The following is an 8,794-nucleotide window of genomic DNA, read 5'->3' on the forward strand; positions in this document are numbered from 1 at the left end:
TTTATGGATTCTGCTGGCTACAGGCCTAGGTACTTGCAGATGGATTATGAGAGTCATGCTATCTCTCCCAACTTTCAGTCCTATTGTCAGCAGTCTGGCATTGATTTCCTATGCCCAGGGTATTACGGGATTGCTCATGGCATGTGCTTGACTCTACAGGCAAAGGTTGCTTCTATGCTTACCGCAGCTAGGTTATCTTATGGCTTTTGGGCCGAGGCCCTTATGACGACAGTCTACTTGCTTAATAGGACGCCGTGTCTAACTTTAGATGGTATTACACCACACGAGGCATGGAGTGGCATGAGACCCTCCTATGATTACTCGAGGATGTTTGGTTGCTAGGCATTTGTATGTATCCCAGATATGCCTATGTCACACAGATGTATCCTCCTTGGTTATGGAGACGACGACTTTCAGGTTTACAGGTTATAGGATTTGGATGCCCAACAGGTTATACATAGCCATCATGCTATCTTTTATGAGACATAAACATCTCTCAAGCCTCTTGATGCGCATTCAATGCGCTTTATGGTTGATGCTACAGCTGTATATGTTAGTCTTCCGCTTCACTGAGGCCACATACTATCTTGACACCCCATCTCCGGGATGCTGGTCCTTCTTCTATGATTGACTTTGGAGAGTCTATGTGCTCTCAGATGTCTCCTATGCCCCATGCTAATGCTATGTGCTACTTTTATGTTTATGCATTACAAGCTTGCACTCATGAGTTGTGCTTGCTTCATGAGAAGCATTCTTGGATTGCTCCACTGTATGGAGCTGCGGGATCGCTTATCTCTTGGCGCTTATCTCTTGGATGTCATGGACTCGGGATGCTTGACTCTTCTTTCATAGTGGTTCCCGCTTATTGCACATCTCACTTTCCAATTGGGTGTTGGGTGAGATGTCATGATTCCTCACCTTGTCTCTTTTCCTTTTTTCTTTGTTTTTTCACTCCTTGACCCATTGGTCTTTTAGTGGGAGGTTGTTGGGGTAAAAGGCACTTGGGCTTGCCCCTGTACACTGACCGCCCATATTCTTTATTCATATATATGAGATAGTGCAATAAGGTTGTCATATCATTCTTGACAACACCTACATTGTGTGTGCTCTTCTCTCCTGCATCTTCCTCTTCTCCTTCTCCACTAGCATTGCATCCCCTTTACGGCTCACCACAATCAGTGGACCATGACAGAGTCTAGAGACAAAACATAACTATTTGATGCTCTAGAACCCCTCATATACCTATGTATAGCTGGCTCAACACGAGCCTTTAGATGTCCCACCTATCTATTCTATAAGATATGAGGTTGTTGACTATTTTATGGCACTCCCACCTCATCAGTAGTACACTGTCCAAGCTTTGCATCATGTGGAATAAATCGTACAATCTACTCATATATTGGTTATCCATTCTCCTGAAGTACCACTTGTTGGGGTAAGAGGCCCTTGGGCTTGCCTGTGTACAGTGATTGCCCATATTCTTTATTCATATATATATGAAAGTGCAATAAGGCTGTCATAACATTGTTGATAGCACCTACATTGTGTGTGCTCTTCTCTCCTGCGTCTCCTGCATCCCTTTCAACTGGTATCAGAGCCACTCCTTCGCAAGCTCTTCCCGGCATTTACACGAGGTATGAGAACTTGTTCTCTCTCATTCTTCAGTCCACACAGGTACAACATGGTTTACAGGTTGGGGCAGCCATTGATGAGCTTCCCCCTTGAAGCTTGAAGCTTCCCGCCTTGCTTGGCTTGTTGAGGCTTTGTTTGGGCCTTCATTGGCACCTATTGAGCCCCCTTGTGGCTCCCTTGAGCCCCCCCTTCATAAAAAACATGATCAGCCCCCTTCAGGATAGTTTGCACCATTTTTTGGGAGGTCCTGGACAACACATGATCATTCTCCAGCTCCCCCACACACTTGGCTACTCATTGGCACTTGATCTTGGTCCATTGGACCCCCCGGCACTTGGCATTTGACCCCGACACTTGGCATTTGACTTGGCATTGATTTGTGGGCTGATTTACTTCAGTCCAGGACTGTTCACTAATAGTTTACAATAGTGCTACATTAGCATTTTTTGTTTGGGCCACATTGGCATTGACATTGGTCGCCCGGTTGGTCCCGAATGCTCCCCAAATGATGTGGGAATGTCTACCTATCATGTGAGATGGTTTTGGAGTTGATCTTGCTCAACCATTGACTATTTTACATAGTCCACAGGCAGCCCAAAACAGGGCAGCCCCCTGTCATTACATTTTATGCTCATGCTACATGGTCATTTGATGCCCGATTATGCCTGGTTGGTGCCTACATGTCTGGGAATGTATGCCTATGAGTTGGCACTTGATTTGAGCTTGGTTTGAGCATTAGTTTACTCAGTTTTGGACTGTTATTTGCTGCTAGAAACTTCAGGGCTGAAGCTATTTATGCTACAGTTGGGTTATGCCTATTGGTCATGGGGTGCTCCTGGCTACTCGGTATGATGTCATGATGTATTTGGACTATGCCACATGTCTTTTTTATGCTCCAGAATGCTTTTGAGCTGATATTAGAGATCAATTTGGGTTTGACTGCTACTTCTTTGCAATTGGCATTTCATCTATGACATGGTTTATGCCTAGGCTACCTAGAATGGGTTATGATGTCTTGGTGAATGCTTTATGCTTTGGCTGTGGATGGCAATTGTTTGAGCTCGTCTTGACATTCATTTGAGTATTCCCTTGAGCAGTTGGACATTGACTTGGCTTTTTCCGTTACGACCTTGGATGCTATATGGGATTTGATGCTTTGATTATGGATCTTGACTATTACTTGGATGCACTTACAAGTATTGAGCAGTGAACTGCTCCCTTGTTTTGGCAGTTGCCTATGGAGCTATGATTGCTCGTTTGCATTTGATACGTGGGATACTTATTGATCAGTGGACTTGGATAGTGCTTGGGATTTACAGTTATGGCCGTCTTGCTTCTCTGTTGTATGGCATCTATGCTATTTGGGCTGCTATTGCCCGTGTATGTCAGGAATCAGTTGATCTTTATGGCCACCCGTGTATGCACATGGTCTGTTGCTATGTATTTTACAAAGCCTCTTACCTGGATGCTTTCACACAGATATTTGGGATTTTATTGTAGCTTGATTCTTGCAGGTTTATTTTCCACCTGCCGTTCTTAGCTGGACATGTATGTCAGTACATGGCATGAGACACTGGAAAGTTATGTATACTCCTATGTTTCGGGGATGCTTATGCATTTATGGCTCCGAGGCATGCTTGTGCTTTTATGGCTGTGAGCTACAGTGGTTGGATATGTCATGCTTTTGTCTGCTAGGCTTGTCCGTGTGGGAGCTTTTGCATCCAATGGTTGATGCCTTTGTGTTCTCCCCTTCTGGTTTGGATGAGTCCCCTTTGCAGCATGCTATGACGACTTCCAGCTCTTCTAGTCATGGAGACAATCCTCTTGATGAGCCTGTTCTCTCTTATGAGAGTTCCCCTGATTCTTTGAGCTCCTTAGATGTATTGGAACACCCTAGTCATGCTATTACAGAGCAATTGTCCTCTTCTACAGGTTTTACAGGTTCTATTTGCTTTCATTGTGGAAAGACAAGGCATGTGAAGCATAAATGCTTCAAGTGGATTAGAGAGTAGAAAAGATTGTGCCGCACTAGACATGAGAGCAGAGTTAGTGATACAGTAGGTGAGACCACTGTTGATAGTGGTATGGTGCATGTAGTTACCCATGATGATGCAACTGAGATTAGACTCTTGGCATCGTGTTACCCTACAAATTACTTGCTCAGTGATATGGCCTATACCTTTGATTGGCTTTCAGACAGTATGGCATCTTGTCATGTTACTCCGCATAGAGCTTGGTTCTCTTCTTGTAGGGAGGTTGACAAATGTATTTCTTTGGGCCTTGAGCAGGATTGTCATGTTATTGGTACATGGGATATACACTTGGCTTTGCCAAATGGGTCTTCTCTTATGCTCCGTGATGTCTTGCATATACCTACGCTCAATAAGAGCTTGATCTTTGTCAGTCAGTTGCATGGTGCAAGATATTATGTCTCTCTTGGGGATACTTCATGGAAAATCCATTGTGGTTGCTTGGTATTGGCCAGAGGTGCTAGATATGGCAATGATTATGTAGTGCATGTCTCTCATGTGGGAGATTCTATGGTTGCAGTTATGCAAATACCACATACATTGTTATGGCATTGCCGCCTAGGCCATGTACGACACACTGAGATGGATGCTTTATGTGATATGGGCTTATTGCCTACTCTTCCCCATGCTACTTGCCCTCATTGTACTCATGGTCTGTGCAGAGCCTCTTTGGCTTATGGCGATCTTGTGAGGCATGCTCCTCTAGATCTAGTCCGTGTTGCAGTATATGGACCTATGCCTTCCCAGTCACTTGGTGGAGCATCGTATTTTGTGACCTTCATGGATCATGCTACCCATCGTGTTTGGGCTTACCCTTTGGTACGAATTGAGGATGTTGTTACTATGCTTGACATGTTTATGGATTCTATTTGTAGCAGGCCTAGATGCTTGCAGATGGATTATGAGAGTCATGCTATCTCTCCCAACTTACAGATCTCTTGTTAACAATATGGCATTGATTTCTTATGCCCACGATATTATGGGATTGCTCATGGCATGTGCCCGACTTTACAGGCAAAGGTTGCTTCTATGCTTACCACAACTAGGTTGTCTTATGGCTTTTGGGCTGAGGCCCTTATGACGACAATCTACTTGGTTAATCGAATGTCTTATTTCTCTTTGGATGTTATTTCTCCGCATGAGGCATGGAGTGGCATGAGACCCTCCTATGATCACTTGAGGATGTTTGGCTGCCAAGCATCTATCAGTATGCCACATGAGCCTATGTCACGTAGATGCATACTCCTTGGTTATGGAGATGGTGACTTTACAGCTTACAAGTTTTGGTATTTAGATGCCTAGCCTGTTCTACGCAGCTGTCATGCTGTCTTTATGAGATGCACACACCTCTCAGGCCTCTTGATGCACGCTCAGTGCACTTTATGGCTGATTGTACAACTGTATGTTAGTCTTTTGCTTTGCTGAGGCCGCATACTGTCTTGAGACCCCGTTTGTTCGGGATGTTGTCCCTCTTTCGATGATTGACCTTGGAGAGTCTGTATGCTCTCCACTGTCTTTTATGCGCTGCACTAATGCTATGCGCCACTCTAATGCTTTATATCTGTGCACTTATGAGTTGTGTTGCTTGCTTCATGGGAAGCAATCATGGATTGCTCTATTGTCTAGAGCTATGGGATCTCTTATCTCCTAGATGTCATGGACTCAGGGATGCTTGACTCTTCTTGTGAGGAGGTTCCCACTACTTATTGCACACCTCGCTTTTCGATTGGGCATTGGGTGAACTGTCATGATTCCTCGCCCTGTCTCTTTTCTTTTGTTTCGTTTTTTCACTCCCTGGCCCATTGGCCTTTTAGTGGGAGGTTGTTGGGGTAAAATACCCTTGGGCCTGCCCGTGTATAGTGACCGCCCATATTCTTTATTCATATATATATGAAAGTGCAATAAGGTTGTCATAACATTGTTGACAACGCCTACATTGTGTGTGCTCTTCTCTCCAGCATCTCCTGCATCCCTTTCACCACTTTGCAGATCTCAACTATTTTGATAGGCTACTTATGTATATTATCCTCATTAAAGATGACATTATGGCTACATACTACCCTTCCAAATTTAAGATCCCACAAGCAATAGCCCATTTTATCTAGCTCTCCACAACTAATAAAATTGTATTTGTTAGACTTACGATCAAGCTTACTCCACTTGTCCCTAGGTGTACGCATAAATAACTCACAGCTAAAAATATGCAAGTGATTTTAACTAGGTTTTTTGCCAAACCATAACTCCTGCCATCCATTGGCTTGCTAGGAGGCCTATTGATCAAATGCAATGTTGTCTTTACAACTTCAACCCAAAATCCAATAGTGGAATGAGCATTCAAGAGTATATTAGGGACCCTTCCTTGAATGGTCCTTTCATATTCTCAGCCACACCCTTTTGACCAAGATTCTCACGAGTTGTCAACACTCCCTTGATGCCATGGCTTACACAAAACTTCATAAAGGCATACAAGGTGTACTCTCCACCATTATCAACCCTCAAGCACTTAAGCTTCTTGCCTAATCTATTCTTTGCAAATGCCAATAACTTTTGAAATGCATCCAATGCATCACTCTTCTTACAAAGAGGATAAACCCAAACCTTCCTTGCGAAATCATATATAAAAGTGGCAAAGCACAATGTTTTGCCCAGTGAAACCAGGGGCATTGTTTCACAAAAATTGTTATGAACCAAATCAAGGCACTTTAATCTTCTACTCCCACTTTCTCTATTATGTGATGTTTTTGTTTACTTTCCAAAGAGACAATGCTCACAAAAACTAAGATTAGAAAAATTTAGACAAGAAAGATAATTCAAATGACATAAAGCTTCCATTCCAGTGAGACTGACATATGTCCCAAATGGTGATGCCATAAAGAAATAGATGGCTATTCGATAGTAGCTACAATATGGTTCTTAACACCAAAAACATGCAAAGGATACAAAGTGCTAGATTTTGGCCCTTTCACAAGAAGAGATCCCTTGCAAATCTTCCACATATGATCACCAAATATCACTTTTTAACCACAATTATCAAGTTTTCCTATACTAATCAAAATCTTTGTCAAGTTTAGAACATGTCATATATTCAGCAAGATAAAAGAAGAACCATAATCATCAAATTGTCCTATACTGATCAAACTCTTTGTCAAGTGTAGAACATGTCATAAATTTTGCAAGATAAAAGAAGAACCATTTGGCAATGACATGTGTATATCCCTAATGCTAACAATCTTACATGCATAGTTGCTTCCAAGATGAATGCGTCCTCCTTTTCTTGCATCATAATTAGAGAACCACTCCCTATGTGGAGAAATGATGCTCGATAATCCATAAGCCAAATTTGAGACATACCATTATCCATGGCAAGTAAGTGTTGGGGTAAAAGGCCCTTGGTCCTGCCCTTGTACAGTGACCGCCCATATTTTTTATTCATATATATATGAAAGTGCAATAAAGCTGTCATAACATAGTTTGGACAGCACCTACATTGTGTGTGCTCTTCTCTCCCGCATCTTCCACTTCTCCTTCTCCATTGCCATTGCATCCCTTTCAATTGATATCAGAGCTTGATTGTTGGAGTGCTTTTTGGTCTCTTTCCGACCTTTCCCATGAGGTATGAGCTTGTTCTCAGCCATTCTTTGACATGAATAGCAAGGTTTCATGAAGAGGCAGCCATAGCTTCCATCACTGAAGCTTGTTCTCTTCACCTCTTGCTTGGATTTGTCCTAGGCTTGTGTAGGCCTATTGTAGGCCTTCATTGGGCTCTTTCTTAGCCCCTACCCACCCTGATTCAGCCCTTGCTCACGTTTTATTTGCGCATGTTTGCAAAAATGGCTCAAAAATCACTCTTTTTATCATATCTCGGGCATTCGGAACCCGATTCAGGCAAGGTAAGAGTCTAAGTTGGGGTTTTGGCATGCTTCGCACACGATGGTGATGTCGGATTCACCAAATTCTGATGACAGAATATTTTGCAACAGATTTCAAGTCTGAGACAACATGTATTTGTATGCCTACATCTTATGTGATGCTTCTGTTGATGTCTATTGGTACCGAATCACTTGTGAATGTTATGCCTCTTATGTGAGATGCATTTGGAGCTGATTTAGCTCAGCCATTGACTATTTTGAATAGTTCCAGATTTGTCCAAAATAGGGCAGCCACCTGTTACTTTGATTTTATGCTTACAAGTCTTGGCATTTGATGCCAGATCATGCTCGGATGGTGCCTATATGTCAGGGAATGTATGCCTATGATTTGGCCATTGATTTGAGATTTATTTGACACTGTTTTGCTCAGTTTACAAAAGTTATATGCTGCTGGAAACTTTAGGGCTGAAGCTATTTAATGCTTTGCCAGGTTATGCCTATTGCATACTAGGTGCTCTCAGCGACTTAGGTTGATGTATTCACGCATTTGGATGATGCCACATGGTACTTCTATGATCCGAAATTGTTTTGAGCTAAGATTAGAGCTTGATTTTATAGTTCACTGTCACTTCCTTGTAGCGGGCATTTCATTGTCATGACATGGTTTATGCCTAGGCTACCCAGTGCGGGTTATGATGTCTTAGTGAATGCTTTTGGCTGGCTGTGGTGGATGGTAGTTGTTTGAGCCTCATCTTGACACTCATTTGAGTATTCTCTTAAGTAGTTTGACATTGGTTGGCTTATTTCGTATGCAACTTGGATGCTATATGGTTTATGATGCTCCATTGATATCTTCTTGGATCTTGGATGTTTGGGTGATGCAAACTTATGTTTGAGTAGTGATTGCTCCATTGTCTTGGTGGTTGGATCTTGAGCTTTGATAGCTCACTTGGTTCTTGGATTTTTTGCAGGCTACTTGGTTGATCAATGGACTTGCCAGTGCTTGGGCTACAGTTATGGCTTTTATGCTCCTTTGTTGCCTAGCCTCTATGCTAGTTGGGCTCTTGTTGCCTGTGCATGTTAGAGAGTAGATGTTATGTATGCTTGCCCATCTATGCACATGGTCTACTGTCATATACCTTTCAGAGCCGCTTCTTTGGATGTTGTCGTATAGATGTTTGGGCTTTTCCTGGAGCTTGGCTCTTGCAGGATTTGGCGCTTGCCGATCTTGGTTTGACTTGATGTTCCTCGATGGCATATTGT

Source organism: Lygodium microphyllum, chromosome 4, assembly GCF_053477565.2.
Source record: "Lygodium microphyllum isolate KBCC chromosome 4, Lygodium_microphyllum_v1.1.10, whole genome shotgun sequence".
NCBI lineage: Eukaryota > Viridiplantae > Streptophyta > Polypodiopsida > Schizaeales > Lygodiaceae > Lygodium > Lygodium microphyllum.